The sequence below is a fragment of the Chiloscyllium plagiosum genome, unplaced genomic scaffold, assembly GCF_037043375.1.
Source record: "Chiloscyllium plagiosum isolate Xiang-an unplaced genomic scaffold, Cpla_swu_hap1 HiC_scaffold_6, whole genome shotgun sequence".
Classification (NCBI taxonomy): domain Eukaryota; kingdom Metazoa; phylum Chordata; class Chondrichthyes; order Orectolobiformes; family Hemiscylliidae; genus Chiloscyllium; species Chiloscyllium plagiosum.
Genome location: NW_028270144.1, coordinates 22,484,744 through 22,504,536, shown reverse-complemented (window position 1 = coordinate 22,504,536; position 19,793 = coordinate 22,484,744).

The following is a 19,793-nucleotide window of genomic DNA, read 5'->3' as shown; positions in this document are numbered from 1 at the left end:
TCCTACTTGACGCTTTGCAACATTCTCAAGAACTTACATAGGGTAAACTGTGGCATTTTACTGACATACAAGAAAGTTAGGGACAATTAATGAAGATAATACATTGGAAGTTACTTTTCAGCAATTTCTCAATGAAAAATAATAATACATTCATGGTGTTAGGATACATAATGTGTTAATATTTTAATAATTTAGAACTATGAAGTGTTTTGGGTTTACCACATTGAAAATATATTAGAATCCATTATTGTTAGTAGCAGGGAATTTAGAAAATCATAATACAACCATGCACAGCCAACACCATTTTCTGAAAGGAAAATTATGTTCGACAATTTTTTTTCAGAATTACATGAGAAAGTATCATACAGGGTGCAAAAAGAGGCACCAATGGGTGTTTGTGTATTTGTTTTCAAAACACATTCAACAAGGGGCCACATGAAATGAAATGACTCAATAAGAACCTCGTGCCATTGGGAAAATAGTTTAGCATGGTCAGAGGACAGGATAAATTTCAGGAAGCAGAACTGGAAGAAATTAGTCAGGTTATTATTTTCAGGTTGGCAAACTGTAACTGGTAAGGACCAAAGGATAGGTGCTGGAGCTTCAACTATTAATATTTTGGATGAAAGGATCTAATCCAATGCTGGTGCTACAGAGATAGCTAGGAAAGCAGGTTATAAGATGGGTACAACAAATCTGCAAATGGTATAGATAGATTAGGTGAGTAGCAGAAATTGAGTGTAATATAGAAAAAAAGTGAGCTGTCCACCTCAGCAACAAAAATAGAAATGCAGAATATTATGAAGAGAGATTACTGGATGTAATTGTGATAATTTAGTTCTATGTAGTTCCTTTTTTGTTAAATGAATGGTATTTGTTTTGCATAACCTCTACTTTCATATTAATGCACTATTTAGTTAAATAATCTGTCTTCCATTCAAAAATATACAAGAGAGTAAAAGCCAAACAGACATTATAAAAAGAGGCAAAGGGACAGTCATTAAATTAAAAGTTTTACTCTTAAGAAAAATTACAGCAATAATTAAAAACGATAAAAGTAAGATGCTGCACTGACAAGAGATCTTTGTCACTCAGGAGGCTAGCTGGCAGTAATTAAAACATTGTTGAAAGGACGCTTTGATTTTAAATGACTTTACTTAACATTGTGATGCGTTTATTTCACAGCAATGGGAAAATGGCAGAGGATAAACATTATGCTGGCTTGTGATGACAACCATGCATCAACAACAACTTGCATGAATGTAAAGTCTTTAACTTAATCAAACATCCCAAGGTGCTTCACAGAAGTGTTATCAAACATCAAAAAAAAGGAAACATTAAGACAGGTGACCCCAACTTGGTCAAAGAATTATATTTTAAGGTATGACTTAGAGAGGAGAGAGATTCAAAGTGGCAGAGAAGTTTAGGAAAGGAATTCCAGAAATTAGGAACAAGGCAGCCAAAAGTACAATGGCAATGGTGGATTGTAGGAATATCTATATGTCCTGGGGCCTAAAATTTTAGGAATGCATAGATTTAAGAGGGTTTTAGGTATGGAAAAGTTTCCAGAAAAAGAGCAGAACCAGGTTCCTGAAGATATTTGAACTCAAGAAGAAGTTTTAACATTGTTAGGACAGATGTAGAGCTAGTGTAGCTCAGCAAGAAATTAGTACATGGATGAATAGGATGTGATGTGAGCTAGAACACAGGCAGCAAAGGTTTGGATGAACTCAAAGGTACAGAGGCTGGTATGTGAGTCACTGCACCAAGAGCAGCAAAATAGTTAAATCTGGTAGAAACTAAAGCATGAATTATAACTGGAATATAATTAAACAGTAACAGTAAAGCAAAAGCATGTTTCTTGATTGCAATAATATGTACAAATTATTTAATGCTTGAAGCTGTTAGAAAGGCACATTCTTGGATTGATCTGTAAAGCCTTAGCTTTGGGATTTGCAGTTCTCAAAAGTATTCAATGTCTACATGCAATGATGATTAGACTGCATTTTAGAGGACTATCTTTAAAATTAAAACCTAAGAATACATGATTAAACGTTATAGCAATGATGATTAGACTGCATTTCAGTGGATATGTTTAAAATTATAACCTAAGAATACATGATTAAACATTATAGTTTTTCACATGACCAAAATTTTCGCAAACTATGTTCTCAGCTCTGTTATAAGAGTGTACTGTGCAGCTTTATGATAAGTTTAGTTGCAGAAAAATATATACAATTATACAAGGATACACACCAGGAAAAACTCAACTGCATGAATATTTATGCGTTATAAATGTTTGTATTTTGTTAGCAGAAGGTCTAGGTATTTATTTACACAGCAGGTACCCTTTAGAAGCATTCACATCCTCTAGTCTACAAATTGTTTTTTTTTGTTTATTGACTAAAAATATGCTTGAATTATAATACATCGAAAGTAAAAAACAAACCTGTTTGCAGTGGCTAAGAGCGAGATATATATAAATTGGAATGAATAAAACTGCAAAGTCAAGTCTTATACAAAAATCGCTTAACAAAAACAAACCATTTCTTGTGATTGCCTATTTGAAAAAAAAACTATCCATTAGCTGTGGTTGGGATTAATTCCAGTACAGCATAATTATTACAAGGTGTCAAATGGGAAATGCAATTATCATTTTTATGACTGAAACATATTTCTTGATTGCAGTAATGGGTACATATTATTTCATCCTTAAAGCTGATGGGGAGGCATTGTAGCATATTCTGGGTTTGATCTATAAAGCCTCAGCTTTAGCATTTGCAGCTCTCAAAAGATTAGCAAGTGTCAAATGGAACAATAATAACTGTGAGACAGTGGGATCCAGTAACAGAAAGCAAGAGCAAAAGCTGGGTAATAGGAGATAGGAGATCACAAGGGTCTAGAGAAGGGATGTTTCTGCTGTGCAGATAGATTAACTGAGCAATGTTGGCGATGCTAGTTAAAGTCAAAATATACATCCCTATGGAAACTTCTTATCTAATAGGTCCAGGCATTCATCATTTCACTTTTAATTGTCCTTGATCTGCCAAAGTACAACATTGATATGTCCATAACAAATCAACATTTAATATATCACTCAGAATATTTACATGAGGTTGTATCTTTGAATTAATTCTACTCATTAGTTTTGTTACAATGACAAAAAAAAGTAACTGTTTTATTTCATGGAATAGATGGCTAAAATTGATTCGTATTCATAACACAGAACATACTTTATTCACCAGATCAATGTTGACTTTGATATATCCCCTTCTTTGCACCCTATTAACATATATTTCTCTTCCTTTATTCTCATGTGGTGATCAAGCTTCGCCCTAACTACATCTATTTTGTTCACCTCAGTGAATTCCAGTTTCTTCATCCTCTTTATAAAGATTTTTCTCCTTAATTTCCTACTAAATTTGCTGATGACTGTCTTAAAGTTACAGCCCCTACTTTTGACACTACCGTTTACCACATTAAATGATTATAAACCAACAGATTTAATTTTGCAGAGAAAGTAAAGTAACCGAGTGATGGATTAACCATTTAGAAGCCAGATGAGAAATTGAAATAAAAACAGGAATTGCTGGAGAAATTGGGCAGATTTGGCAGCATCTGTGGAGAGAAAGCGGAGTTTCCCCTTCTCACTGGATCAGAAAAGTCAACTCTGCTTTCTCTCCACAGATGTTTTTAGATGTTTTGAGTTTCTCCTGCAATTTCTGCTTTTGTCTCAGATTCCCAGAATCCAATTCTTTGATTTTTCATTTGAATTATGTATTTACGTAAACACCAAGAGTATAATAAATAAAATTGGATAGTGGGAGAGCTGATAAATGAATTAAGATTCCTACAACTTAGATAAAGAAATAAGGTAGGTGATGAATATTCTTATAAAGCTCCATATGGTTCAAAAAGGGGAGTAAAAGGTGTGGAAGAAGAAGAAAGCGCAGATGAATAGTGAAGACTGTTATAATCCTGAACAGAATGAACAGCAGTTGACACAATGCCAGTACTTGAAACTGGCAGACAGAAAGAGTTAATCATAGGGCCGTGCTATGAACAGAGGTGTCCCAATGTGAAATATTGTTAAAAGAGATATAGTGCTGGATCCTCAGTTTAAATCATGGAAGACTGTTTATCTTCCTGGTACGGACTACTATTTACAAAGGGGATAAGTTTGTGCAATATTGTAAAGTTAATTGGAGTCTAATTCCATTTAGGAGCATTAAAAAGAGGTGTATTAATTTATTATGACAATATCAAGTAACAGAATGGTGACAAATTTAATTCTCCCAGGGATTGCAAAACAGAAGATAATGATTTGGCAGTCAATTTTGCAACTTTACCCATTGTAATTTCCATTGTGGAAACCAAGAATGGAGAAACTGGAAAGAAGAGACTTCTGTATAGGTACCTTCTCTTTCAAAACATTTCTCACAATTTAACTTTTCCAACATCAGCAGAATGTAATAATCCAGCTGCGATTTAACCAGAGTTTTCTGTAACTGGAACATAACCAAAAATGTTCTGCATTTGAACCCACTACCTTCCCCACAGGAGCACCCATTGACTCCAACCGCCAACCCCCCCAACACACACACACAACCCATCATCCCACTGTGCCCTCCTGCCACTAAGATAAAAACTACCGAACTGAGAAGTGGCTCTGAATTCAATTGTTTACATTTGAAAACAAATTAGTGGAAACAAAGCACTGGGAGAGGAACAGAAATGGTGGTTCTGGAAACAATTCATCAAAGGATGTAAAAACAATCTCACCATCCGAGCCACAGGGAAATCATGCACCTCCCATTTGGAGATTGCCAAATAATTTAGACGCAGTTAGTGTCCAATAAAGTACAAAATCTGGAAACAGTCTACCATTAGCATAGAATGAAGAAGCCACTTGACCCAAATAAAGGTGCCCTTATTATCACCAGGAAACATGGACTTACATTTTCTTTTCCCATTGCCTTCAGAGACTAGAGACTGAAGATAATTTGCAGAAGGCAAAACAAAGAGCCATCTGCTTGTTGTTGTCATTCCCTTCCTTCCATTCAATATTACGCCAGCCTGTGAAAACAAAATCTGTGTTATCTTTGAAAGAATTACGATATGTGCACAGAAGAAACAAATGGGCAAAAATGGCCCACTGTTCTTTTACAAAAGCATTCTTGTTGCACATGCTTTCCTCTCTTTTCGAGTCTTACTGACATGAATTTTGCATCCCAAGCAAAGGCAGCTGATCAGAACAAGGAGATCCATTCACATCAATGGAATTCCCTAAACTGCCTCAGTCATCTCGGGGATTGGAGAGTTATTTTCCACAGGATATTTTCTTCCTCAGTTTTTGGTGACATTTTTTGCTTCTCCTAGGAAACGACGTGGTTATGGCTGATGGGAAGGCGTGTGAGGGTTAAAGGGACATAGAAGATGTTTGGACATGATGCTCTAGCTTACGTGTAATGTGGGATAGGATTGATGGACTGACTGGTCTTTTCTTGTTCATCATTATCATACAATTCTTAAAATGCTGTATTAAATTCAACTGATGGAATATGTATGTCATACAGAATCATAGAGAAAGGAAGCAGACCTTTCAGTCCAACTCATCTATGCCGGCCACCTATCCTAAACTAATCCAATCCCATTTGCCAGCATTTCCTATTCATTGGCCCATCCAGATGACTTTTAAATGTTGTAATTGTATTATCATCCTCCACCTCCTCTGGCAGCTCTTTCCATATACACACCACTCTCTGCCCCTCAGGTCCCTTTTAAATCTTTTCCCTCTCAACCTAAACCTATGCCCTCTAGTTTTGGCCTACCCCAGACTAGGAAAAAGACCTTGACTATTCACCCTATCTGTGCCCCTCACAATTTTATAAACTTCTGTAAGGTCACAGCCCCAGTCTCCAATACTCCAAGGAAAATAGCCCCAGTCTATTCAACTTCTCCCTATAACTCAAAGCCTCTAAGCCTGCCAACATTCTTGTAAACCTTTTCTGAATCCTTTCAAGTTTCACAACATCTTTTCCACAGCAGGGAGACCAGAATTAAATGCAGCATTCCTAAAGTGGCCTAAATGTGTTCTGTACAGTCACAATGTGACCTCCTAATTCCCGTACAGTGGAAGCTTCATTGCCTCCCAAAGTGCTTACGTTTATCCGCTGCTAACTTCATAAAGCAAGAAAAATGACATATCCCAGAAATATTCATATGAAACCTATTTCCTGCCAGTTCCCACCTGCTTGCTTGCTGTCACCACTCACCCTCCAGCCCTGTCCCAACAACTTGCTAAATAACAGGCTGTCAGATATAAAAATTGTGCAGAACTGGGTTCATGATTTGAACCTGACTAAATTGAATTTCGAATGTCACACTTGCCGCTAAGTTTGACAAAAACAAAACATGTTTTATTAAATAAAACATCCCAAGACATTCCACAGAAGCAGAATAAAACAGAATGGAACAATAATCGGGTTGGTAAAGAACAGGTTTTAAGGAACATTTTAATGAATGGATAAGAGGTGGTGATTTTAAAAGGTTTAGAGAGGGAATTTCCAACTTATGTCTTTGACAATTGAAGACTCAGTCACCAATTGTGGAGATATTCAAATCAGAGATGCTCAAAAGGCCACAATAGGTGAATGCAGGAAGTTCAATGGTTGGTGGCACTGTCGGTGAGTACAGGGTTACAAGGTATAGAGGGATTTGAAATCAAGAATAAGTGTTTTGAATTTGGGGTATTGTTGAAGATAAATCCAGCGTAGGTCAATTTGCACAGGGGCACATTGGTAAATGACACTTAAGACATTGACAATAGACATTTAGAGAAACTCAAGAACATGGTGCTTTGGAATAGTCAAGTCTCAAGTGGAATAAGATGAATAGCTAAGATCCTATCCCCAGCATAGGGGAATCCAAAACTATAAGCCGTAGGTTGAAGGTGAGAGGGAAAAGATTTAAAAGGCACCTGAGGGGCAACATTTTCACACAGAGGGTGATGCGTATGCGGAATGAACTGCCAGAGAAAGCGATAGAGGTGGGTACAATTACAACATTTAAAAGACATTTGTACAAGTACATGGATGGGAAAGATTTAGAGGGATATGGACCAAATACAGGCAAATGGGACTAGTTCAGTTTAGGAAACATGGTCAGCATGGACAAGTTGGGCCAAAGGATCTGTTTCTGTGCTGTATGACTCAAAGACATGAGTGCAAGTTTCAGCTGAGACTCAGGCAAAATTACACAATGTTATGACAATAAAAGTGGGGTGGATTTGGTCTAGAAACTCAGGTCTTAGTCAAAGATAAGCCTATGTTTTTGAACTGGTTAATTTAGGTTGGGACAGTCGTCAGTGAGAAGGATAGAGCTGATAACTAGGGTACACGGCAATATTCTAGTTATCTACTTACTTGCGAAGTGGTAAAAGTTCTTATAGACCACCCAGAAAATAACAATTGGCATTAACTATCGATTCTATGCTACAGATAGACATTAAATACAGTCACGAGAATCGACGTTTCGGGCATAAGCCCTTCTTCAGGTTTATGCCCGAAACGTCGATTCTCCTGTTCCCTGGCTGCTGCCTGACCTGCTGCGCTTTTCCAGCAACACATTTTCAGCTCTGATCTCCAGCATCTGCAGACCTCACTTTCTCCATTAAATACAGTCAGCTTCATACACATCTGACAAGCTGCGATTGCCTGACAGCGTGATCAACTGACAACTTATTGGAACAGGTCAATTTATCTCACAGCCTGTAGAACTGCAGGCTTTTGCAGCAGTTTGTTCTCTCTCCTAGATGGCGATGTTGAGAAGTATCAGTATTTTAGTGCTGTCAAATAGAAACAGATCACATATGTAATTTATCATTGGAAAATTACACTTTCAAATAAATCAATAGGACTACCTGCAGAATCATTTCTCATTCAGGAGCAGTGAAAATTATCAACTGCAAAGTATTCAACTTAATATTCTTCAAATTTTTATTGGGTAGTGGCTGTAAACAATTTGACATAGCACATGTCATGTCAGAAATGGTTTTACAGGAATATATAGTGTACAGGAAGGACAAGAAGATAAACATTGAGTTGGAGAGGACACATATGTGGAACTAAGAGTAGGGAACAAAAACAAAATGAATACAGACATTTTATGTGGATTTTGGAAGACAAAATTGTGTGTATTATCTACAGGAAGCCCTGCAACAAATCACCATAAATTCTTTGGCAGTGCCTTCCAAATCTCTGACTTTTCCCACCGAGAATGACAAGGGTAGCAGATACAGAACACCAAACCTGCAAGTTTTAATACAAGCCACACAGCATCCTGGCTTAAAACAAAGTCACTATCTCTTCACTGTCACTGAATCAAAATCCTTCAGTTCCCTTCCGAACAGTATTATGAGTGTACCTACATCAAGGACTGCAAAGATTCAAGAAGGAAGACCACCACCTTTTCAAGATCAATTTAGAAGGACAGCAACTGTTAATTTCATCAAAGATGCTGATATTAAAGCAATAGGTGTGAGGCATTTTAGAAGGAAGCTTACAGAGTTGCTGATTTAAGTATTTTTATGCTCAGTCTACATGATATCAGCAGAAATGTCATCTAAATTTCAATTAAAGTCCAAGTTATATTCACAGGGAGAAATGTGTTATGAGTTAAGTTTCAACATATCCCTGGCAGGAGGTTTTGGCAGTGGTGGTGTGTTCTAGGTCAGCCACAGAGTCTGATTTGCTGTGATAATTTGTACTTTTTCAGGCAAATTTCATACTGAAGCTATGGATAATGAGGTAGCGATTACAACTATCTTTTCATCATATAGCTGACCAGGAATCCCACTCTTACTACGTGCCATTGGTGTGTGTTGGAAGGATGTGCTGTTTAATACTCAACCTGCTTAGTTACATTATATATATTTGTATAATTTCTTTAGTCGTCAAGTGTTGGGGTTGGACTTGAACTCAGACAGAGACATGACCCTGTAGTGTACAATGTTTTAGTTCAATAATTTATGCTTGGGCGTGGTACAGTGGCTCAGTGGTTAGCACTGCTGCCTCACAGCACCAGGGATCCCGACTTCAATTCCAGCCTCGGGCGACTGTCTATGTTGAGTTTGCACATTCTCCCTGTGTCTCCCAGGGTTTCCTCTGGGTGCTCTGGTTTCCTCCCACAGTCCAAAAATGTACATGTTACCTGAATTGGCCATGCTAAATTGCCCGTAGTGTCCAGGGATTTGCTGACTAGGTGGGTTAGGCATAGAAAATGGAGGATTACAGGGATTGAGCAGTAGGATATTCTTTGAATAGTCAGAGTGAACTCAATGAGCCGAATTGCCTGCTCCCACACTGTAGGGATTCTGTAATTCTACTTGTAGAGCCCTTCCAAAATTCCTACATTTTATTTTGTATGTTAGTATATATTGCATCAAGTATATGATTAAAAAATACATTTTTCTTTCTATTTGGTGTTTGATTATTAATCTTGTCAAATTCTAAGATGAGTGGTTTGTTTGACATAGCTGCCGTGTTCCATTTAGAAAAATACCTGATGCTTATGGCAAAGCTTCTTTAAAGGGAAATACTCTGTTAATTCATGAAGTGACTGAAATACAGCACTTTTGAAAGTGATAAATCAATGTAATAGTTTTTACTCTTCTTCACATATTGATTTCATTCTTCTCTTATACTAACAATTCATTTAAAGTGCATGGCAGAATGAAAAGTTATAATTGTGACAAATTAATCCATGTGTGAAATTATTGCCATAGCTTTTGAATAGCTGTTAGTAACTTACATGATATACAATTAAGTGGGATGTGAATTTTAACATAAACTGCATGTTATATATCTGGATTCCAGCCTGAAGGTCCTCTCCATTGACTTCAGTCAGTTTGTACCCTTGACAGAGTTAAAGTTATCCTTCCACACCAACAGCTATAAAGAAAATGACTGTGTGAAATGCTACTACAATACACTTTCTGCATAAGTGATCATCTAGATTCTAGAAATTACTGTTTATGGCATAGAAAGTGTACAGTTGGTAGGTTTAAAGCATTACAACGTCCTTATATTCATTTTTAAATTAAATGAGAAGCTTACTTACTTATACTTAATTCTTCTGGTCCCATGTGGAATAACACGCAGCAAGTCTCTAGCACTAACTCCAGTCCATTACAAACTCTTTTGTTCAAGATCAGATGGTATCATACTCTTGAAGGTCCTCCTTAAATAAACTTTACCTGGTCATCTTTAACCATCACATCTCTGTTTCCACCTGGTAATCTTCATTCTAATGTCATTGTGGTGAGGTGTATGAGTGAGAGGCAAAGGAGATGTCTTTCCTGTATCAATTGTCTCTCTCTGTAGCAACATCTCATGTGTGCTTTTGACCAATATCTTGTAGCATTTCTTTGTTGGTGAAACTGTATATCCATGTGATACCCAGGATGTTACACAAGCAATGCTGGTGAAAGATGTTCAGCTGAAGTGGCACTTTTTCTTGTATTCCATGTCCCATTGGTATTGGTTGTTGTTGGTGTACTATGGACATGAAATATCATAACATCTTGGCCATGTTGATGTTGCTGAGCGGTCATATCAACTGGAGTTGCAGGAATACCAATGTTGCTTTTCTAATTCTTGTGTAGACATTGATCTCAACATCATTGACCCCAGTGATGCTGCCACTGAGTTAAGTGAAGTGGTCAACAGCCTCAATATTTTGTTGCCCAATACAGCTGAGTGGGCCTTGTTGCTGTCTAGTCATAATTGACTTGATCTTCTCACATCTGATGTATAAAGCTGCCTCTGTGTTGCTACTCTCTTATCTGGTGATCTTGGCTTGGAGTGCACCTATTTCTGCAGAAAGTAGTACAAAATCCAGGTCAGACTACGAGGGGTGATTGAGTGGGAGGTGAGTGTCTAGATAGGGGGTGGGGTGAGGGTGTTGTTACTGCACCCACTTTCAACATGTAAGGTTAAAATCAGAATAGCCATGGTCTTATTGAATGGTTGAGCAGATTCAAAGGTCTGAGTGGTTCCTTATGCTGATATGTTTGAATATTGCCTCCTACTGTTCTAAAGGCAGAAGTGGCTGCTGAAGATGCTGGAGATTAGTGTCAAGATTAGAGTGGTGCTGGAAAAGCACAGCAGCATCTGAGTAGCAGGGAAATCGACGTTTCGGGCAAAAGCCCTTCATCGGGAATGAGGCCAGGATCCTTGGGGGTGGAGAGATAAATGGGAGGGGGGGGGGTGGAGCTGGGAAGAAGGTAGCTGAAAGTGCAGTAGGTGGATGGAGGTGGGGTAAAGGTGATAGGCCAGAGAGGAGGGTGAAGTGGATAGGTGGGAAGGAAGATTGACAGGTGGGACAGGTCATGAGGACTGTGCTGAGCTGGAAGGTTGGAACTGGGGTAAGGTGGAGGGAGGGGAAATGAGGAAACTGGTGAAGTCCAGCTCTGGTGAACTTCACCAGTTTCCTCATGATTCTTCCCCCTACCTTACCCCAGTTCCAACCTTCCAGCTCAGCACAGTCCTCATGACCTGTCCCACCTGTCAATCTTCCTTCCCACCTATCTGCGCCACCCTCCTCTCTGACCTATCACCTTCACCCCCACCTCCATCCACCTATTGCACTCTCAGCCACCTTCTCCCCAGCCCCATGCCACTCCCATTTATCTCTCCATCCCCAGACTCCCAGCCTAATTCCTGATGAAGGGCTTTTGCCCGAAACGTCGATTTCCCTGCTCCTCAGATGCTGCCCAACCTGCTGTGCTTTTCCAGCACCACTGTAACCTTGGCTCTTACTGTTCAAAACCCTAAGGAACAAAAGCTTAGCCTGTTCAATCTTTCCTCATTAGACAACTTATTAATTCCAGGTATTAGGATAGTAAAAATTCTCAAAATTATCTCCAATGTCATTCTTTAAATAAAGTAACCAATACTGTGTAAAATACTCCAGATACGGTCACATAACAAGAATAAATCCTCCCTACATTTATATTCAATTCTCCTCTACAATGACTATAACATACTATTGGTGTTCCTAATTATAAACTGTACCTGCAAACTAGCCTTTTGCAATTTATGCATTAGGCTACGTGGATCACTGTGCATCTCAAAGTTCTGCAAATCTCTCACCATGTTTCATTTTTATTCTTCCCACCAAATACACAATTTTACATTTTCCAAAATTATACTCTACTTGCCAGACCATTACCCACTCGCTTAGCCTATAAATATTATTGTAGCCTCTTTATGTCCTCTTCATAATTTATTCCCTTACATATCTTTGTGCCATCAACAAATTTCCTTCCATTCAAATAATTCATATACATTGCAAATGATTAAGGTACCAGCACAGTGGCATATCACTTTTTACACTATGTGAACCTATGTCTACACTCTGCTTCCTGTTAGCCAGCCAAATTTCAACCAATGCCAATGCACAATCCCTTATACCATGAAGTCTTATTTTCTGTTACAATCTTTAATGTGCTTTGGGACAAACAAAAACTGCAGATGCTGGAATCCAAAACAGGCAAGCAGGATGCTGGAAGAACACAGCGTCAGGAGATTGAGAAGTCAATGTTTCAGCTATAACCCATTTTCAGGTTATCCTTGAAATGTTAACTTCTTCACCTCCTGATGCTGTGTCCTTCCAGCCTCCTGCTTGTCTACAACCTTTAATGTAGCATTTTATCTCAGGAAATACATTCTCCTTTATCCAAAATATTTGTTATTTCCTCAAAGAATTTCAGAAGTGTGGTGACATGTGATTTCCCTTTCATAAAATCATGTTGATTCTGCACAATGACCTTGAATTTATCTCAGTGCCTTGCTATAACAACTAATAGCTTCAAACATTTTTCTTATGATACATGTCAAGCAAACTAGCCTGGAGTTTTGTGCTTTATATTTCCATTTGCATTTGCTATAAGGTTTACATTTGCTATATTCCAATCTAATGGACCATGCTCCAATTTAGAGAATGTTGGAAAATTAAAACCAATACAGCAATTACCTAATTAGCCAGCTCCTTTAAGATCTGAGAATGAAGTCCGCTCGGATCTCTGACACATGCTGACTCACAGTTCCAATAGTTTATCGACCGATTTTCTGGTGTTTACAATATTCCTGAGTTCCTCTCTCCTTTCCATTTCCTACTTTAAAATGGCATTTGTGGTTCTTCACAACTTTGAGGTACCTCTTGTAGATTGTCCAGGTCTCTAAAGCAAAAGGAACACAGGGATTACTGGTACTCAGGAAACAATACAGACAATGAGCTAGTCTCATTAATGAGAACCAATTGACTGAAGTCTGAACTGGATGTTGGATGAATTCTGTAATCTATGTCTGCCTTCATTGTGAGGAGGCTTTTCCAAGAAAAACAGGTTATATTTTAGAGGATCGTATTGCTGATTTTAATTGATGGGAGAGATATTGCATGGCAGGAGCCAGTTGGAAGAGAATTGTTTAGGTGTTTCATGAAAGATTAATTTTCTCATATGTTTCAGAGATGTAGTCAGCAATAACACACATGATCACTGAACATATTTCATCAATATTGATTTGAGAGCATTTTAACTGTAATATAAAGCTAGCTTATCTTACTTTAAATTTGTTCAAACTATTAAGGTGAAAACTAAAATAAGGAACTGTTATATATTTGCTCTTTCTAAACTGTTTTTTCTCAGTATATCAGGCATCCACTGTTCCTATGGTAACAGATTAAGGATTATAAACTACTACTGGCATCATATTGGTATCCATGTGAACGGAAACTACTCTTTGACCTTCCAGTACTGAACATTTCAGCGTAATATTATGGTAAGAGCTTGAGGCATCTACTATGCTCTATTGTTGAGAAACTTTATAGGGTATGTTCAAATAATGAAAATTGCCAGATTTGTAATATTTAAGAAACTGAAAGTAAGAAAAACTTAATCTCTCAATGATAGTGATGTTGATTGATAAAATGATAAAATACATTGGTGTTTATGAATTCATTAACTAGAATGATGTTCTGTACACAATTGTTTATCACTTCCAGGATCAGTGCAATATCAGATATGTAAGCCATATTGCCTAGCCTTTGGCAACAAGTACTTTCATTTGTTTGTAATATGTAGAACACAGCAGTTTATTCAACCAAACTGCATTGTGAAAGCCCAAAACAAACCTTCTGTTCAATATGATTCAGCGATTGGGTAGAACATGTTGAACAACACTAAGTATTCTAATAGCTAGATTAATAACTACTTTAAGACAATGAATTTATCTCATAACAGAGTCAAGATTAGAGTGGTGCTGGAAAAGCACAGCAGGTCAGGCAGCATCCGAGGAGCAGGAAAAATTGACGTTTTGGGCAAAAGCCCTTCATCGGGAATGAGGCTGGGAGCCTCAGGGGTGGAGAGATAAATGGGAGGGGGGGGGGGGTGGAGCTGGGAAGAAGGTAGCTGAAAGTGCAATAGGTGAATAGAGGTGGGGGTAAAGGTGATAGGTCGGAGAGAAGGGTGGAGCGGATAGGTGGGAAGGAAGATTGACAGGAGGGACGGGTCATGAGCACAGTGCCGAGCTGGAAGGTTGGACCTGGGGTTAAGTGGAAATGAGGAAACTGGTGAAGTCCACATTGATGCCCTGGGGTTGAAGGGTCCCGAGGTGGAAGATGAGGCATTCTTCTTCCAGGCATCGAGTGGTGAGAGAGTAGCATGGAGGAGGCCCAGGACCTGCATGTCCTTGACAGAGTGGGAGGGGGAGTTGAAACGTTTGGCCATGGGGTAGTGGGGTTGATTGGTGCACAGAGCTGATTTATATGTGCTAGAAGTGACATGCATTCATATGTAGAATACAGAACAAAGAACTGTACAGCACAGTAATGGGCCCTTCGGCTCACAATGTTGGGCCAAACATGACACCAAATTAAACTCATCCTTTCTGCCTGCCTTTTGTCCACAACCATCCATTCCTTACATGCCCATGTGCTAATCTAAAAGTTTCTTAAATGTCTGTGTAATGTATCTGCCTCCACCACCACTCTGGCTGCGTGTTCCACATTCGTACCATGCTCTGAGTAGAAAACCTGCCCCTCACATTTCTGTTGACCTATTCCCTCTCGTGCCCCCCGTGTTAGAAATTTCAACTCTGGGAAAAAAAATTCTGACCATCAACCCTCTCTATGCATCTCATTATTTTATAGACTTCTATCAAGTCTCCTCTCAGCCTCCACCTCTCCATAGAAAACAACCCAAGTTTTTTCTAGCCTCTCCTGAAAGCTCATATCTTCAAATCCAGGCAGCATCCTGGTAAACCTCTTCTGCAACCTCTGCAAAGCCTCCACATCCTTCCTGTAATTTGGCAACCGGAATTGAATGCAATATAGGTACCCATCCTCTATGACAAAAAAGTTTAAGCTTTGCAGCTTTCTTTTTAAACCCAAGATCTCAGAACGCATAATTCCTTATTTCTCCCTCATTGGCAATAACTCAGAATGATCCTGATCTCTAATTGGCTTATTAATATATGAAGAGTGTATTAACAGTTTGTGATCAATCTTGAATTGACTAAATACATAAATGCTCTGCCTCATTTATGACGTTTTTTAAGAAATAATAGTTAATTTGGTGTCTTGATCTTCTCTGCCACTTCATTTATTCTTTAACACGCCAATAATTTTATAAAAGCATGTTTTTAACAGATTTTCTCAATAAATTTAAGAATCCATAAATCATTACCAAGATAAGGTGACAATACTGAACAACTAATGTGTCTGTCTAGAATATTTAGTGTCACCTCCTCATGATTAACTATCATCTCAAATGATGCATCAATGAAGATCAAAGATTGCAAAACTCAGTCCAGAACCTAATTCCAAAGTTATATATTTAGATATATACATATAAGTTTATACTCATTGGCATCTTACATACTTGGTTACAAAATTAAACATTTTAAAACATAGCTGTCTTTGAGCATTAGCCTAAAATTACGTTAGTTTGAGTCATAAAACAACTCAACCAGAAACAGTACTTTTAACCTAGCCTTGTACCTTTCTTACAGATTCTGGATCAGTGGTGCTGGAAGAGCACAGCAATTCAGGCAGCATCCGAGGACAGGCAAAATCGACGTTTCGGGCAAAAGCCCTTCATCAGGAATGATGCTTTTGCCCGAAACGTCGATTTTGCCTGTCCTCGGATGCTGCCTGAATTGCTGTGCTCTTCCAGCACCACTGATCCAGAATCTGGTTTCCAGCATCTGCAGTCATTGTTTTTACCTCCTTTCTTACAGAAACTGTTGAACAACTAAGCAAAATTAAAAAGAGCATAATTTAGTTCCTCACTTGTTTAATTAAGTCAAAATTATTTTTCATTGAAAAATAAATAGAACCTATTTGAGGAATGTTCAACAAGTAAGAGTTGGAAGAGCCGTTAGTATCCTCAAACTATAAAGAACATCATCATTCTGTTCTTGTAGTTGTATTGGTGAATTAATTCTTTACAATACAATTATCAATTATTCAAAGTATCATTCAGGCAAAAGTGAGGACTGCAGATGCTGGAGATTAGAGTCGAGAGTGTGGTGCTGGAAAAGCACAGCAGGTCAGGCAGCATCCGAGAAGCAGGAGAATCGACGTACCGGGAATAAGCCCTTTCCTGATAAAGGGCTTTTGCCCGAAATGTCAATTTTCCTGCTCCAAAGTATCATTCAGTCCATTGACACACAAATTATTATTTTAAATTAAATTGTTAATACAGATCTTCTGCGTATGACCTCTTTGCCATCAATGATAGGAGAAGACTGTCTCTTACATAATCACTGATGAGTCACTAGCTCATTCAGCTTCCTGCTATAGCAATTATTACCAATTGAGCCAGCTATTTTCAGCTGATTAATGACAGGTAACTGCCACTACCAGACAGCTCCCTGTTCAACAATTCTAAGGAGCTACCTTGTTACCCACCTCTCCAACATGAGCTTCATAAGTAATCTCTGCAATCAAGATTTTAGTGAGTTTTGAGAAGATTTGTAGCTCAGGTTGAGGTTCTGGATGTAGGTTTGCTCGCTGAGCTGGAAGGTTTATTTCCAGATGTTTTGTCACCCTATTAGGTAACATCTTCAGTGGGCCTCAGGCAAAGCACTGCTGAAAATTCTTGTTTTCTATTTATATGTTTGGGTTTCTTTGGTTAATGATGTCATTTCCTGTGGTGATGTTATTTCCTGTGGGGAAGTCACTTCCTGTTCCTTTTCTCAGGCAGTGGTAGATGGGAGGAGAAAGTGAGGTCTGCAGATGCTGGAGATCAAAGTTGAAACTTTATTGCTGGAACAGCACAGCAGGTCAGGCAGCATCCAGGGAACAGGAGATTCGACGTTTCAGGCACAGGCCCTTCTTCAGGAATGAGCAGAGAGTGTTCAGCAGGAGAAGATAAAAGGTAGGGAGGAGGGACTTGGAGGAGGGGCGTTGGAAATGTGATAGGTGGAAAGAGGTCAAGGTGAGGGTGATAGGTCGGAGTAGGATGGAGACGGAGAGGTCAAGAAGAAGACTGCAGGTCAGGAAGGCGGTGCCGGGCTGGAGGGATTCGGCTGAGACAAGGTGGGGGGAGGGGAGATGAAGAAACTGCTGAAGTCCAAGTTCATCCCCTGTGGTTGGAGGGTTCCCAGTTGGAAGATAAGACGCTCCTCCTCCGACCATCGCGTTGTTGTGGTTTGGCGGTGGATGACCTGCATATCCTCGGTGGAGTGGGAGGGGGAGTTGAAATGCTGTGCTACAGGGTGGTTGGGTTGGTTCGTCCGGGTGGCCCAGAGGTGCTCTCTGAATCGCTCCGCAAGTAGGCGGCCTGTCTCCCCAATATAGAAGAGGCCACACCGGCTGCAGCGGATGCAGTAGATGATGTGGGTGGAGGTGCAGGTGAATCTGTGGCGGATATGGAAGTTTCCTTTGGGGCCTTGGAGAGAAGTGAGGGGGGAGGTGTGGGCGCAAGTGTTGCACCTCCTGCGGTTGCAAGGGAAGGTGCCGGGAGTGGAGGTTGGGTCGGTGGGGGTTGTGGATCTGACAAGGGAGTCGCGGAGGGAGTGGTCTCTACGGAAAGCTGATAGGGGAGGGGAGGGAAATATATCCTTGGTGCTGGGGTCTGTTTGGAGGTGGCGGAAGTGACGGCGGATGATGCGCTGTACATGGAGATTGGTGGGGTGGTAGGTGAGGACCAGTGGGGCTCTGTCCTGGTGGCGGTTGGAGGGGCGGGGCTCAAGGGCGGAGGAGCGGGAAGTGGAGGAGATGCGGTGGAGGGCACCGTCGACCACGTCGGGGGGGAAATTGCGGTCCTTGAAGAAGGAGGCCATCTGTGTTGTACGTATTTTGAACTGGTCCTCCTGGGAGCAGATGCGGCGGAGACGAAGGAATTGGGAGAATGGGATGGCGTTTTTACAGGGGGCAGGATGGGAGGAGGTGTAGTCCAGGTAGCTGTGGGAGTCGGTTGGTTTGTAGTAGATGTCCGTGTTGATTCGGTCGCCTGAGATAGAAACAGAAAGGTCTAGGAAGGGGAAGGAGGAGTCCGAGACTGTCCAGGTGAATTTGAGGTCGGGGTGGAAGGTATTAGTGTAGTGGATGAACTGTTCAACCTCCTCGTGGGAGCACGAGGTAGCGCCGATACAGTCATCAATGTAGCGAAGGAAAAGATGGGGGGTGGGGCCAGTGTAGTTGCGGAAGATGGATTGTTCCACATACCCTACGAAGAGGCAGGCATAGCTGGGGCCCATGCGGGTGCCCATGGCTACTCCTTTTGTTTGGAGAAAGTGGGAGGATTGGAAAGAAAAGTTGTTCAGGGTGAGGACCAGTTCGGTCAGTCGAAGGAGGATGTCGGTGGAAGGGTACTGGGTGGTACGGCGGGAATGGGGTCAAACTCAATGGGGTCAAACTCAATGTGTTTGTATCCAGGATACATGAACACCAACTAGCCACAAAAAGACATGACCCTCTCTCACTAGAATCCTCACATACGCATGAGGAAGGACACCACTTCGACTAAGACAACTCATCCATCCTAAGACAAGCGAATCAAAGACACGCACGAGAATTCCTAGAAGCATGGCCTAAAATTAATATATGAAGAGTGTATTAACAGTTTGTGATCAATCTTGAATTGACTAAATACATAAATGCTCTGCCTCCGGAATTCTATCAACAAACACACCGAGTTAGACCCCATCTACCACCCCTTGAGAAAAGGAACAGGAAGTGACTTCACCACAGGAAATGACATCACCAACCCAAAGAAACCCAAACATACAATAGAAAGCAGGAATGTTCAGCAGTGCTTCACCTGAGGCCCACTGAAGATGTTCGAGGAGAAAGTGAGGACTGCAGATGCTGGAGATCAGAGCTGAAAATGTGTTGCTGGAAAAGCGCAGCAGGTCAGGCAGCATCCAAGGAACAGGAGAATCGATGTTTCGGGCATTCCTGAAGAAGGGCTTATGCCCAAAACGTCGATTCTCCTGTTCCTTGGATGCTGCCTGACCTGCTGCACTTTTCCAGCAACACATTTTCACCACTGAAGATGTTACCGAGTAAGACGATGAAACCTCTGGAAATGAATGTTCCAGCTCAGTGAGCAGAACTACATCCAGAGTCAAGATTTTGTTTAGCATCTAACATGAAGAGACACCAGGAAAGACAATGAACAAAGACACTAAACACTCAAACTGCTGGGTGAATTCATCCTTTAATTACAATACAAAAATTCATTGACTGCAAAGGGTGGGATTTGAAATCTGCTGTTAGATAATTAG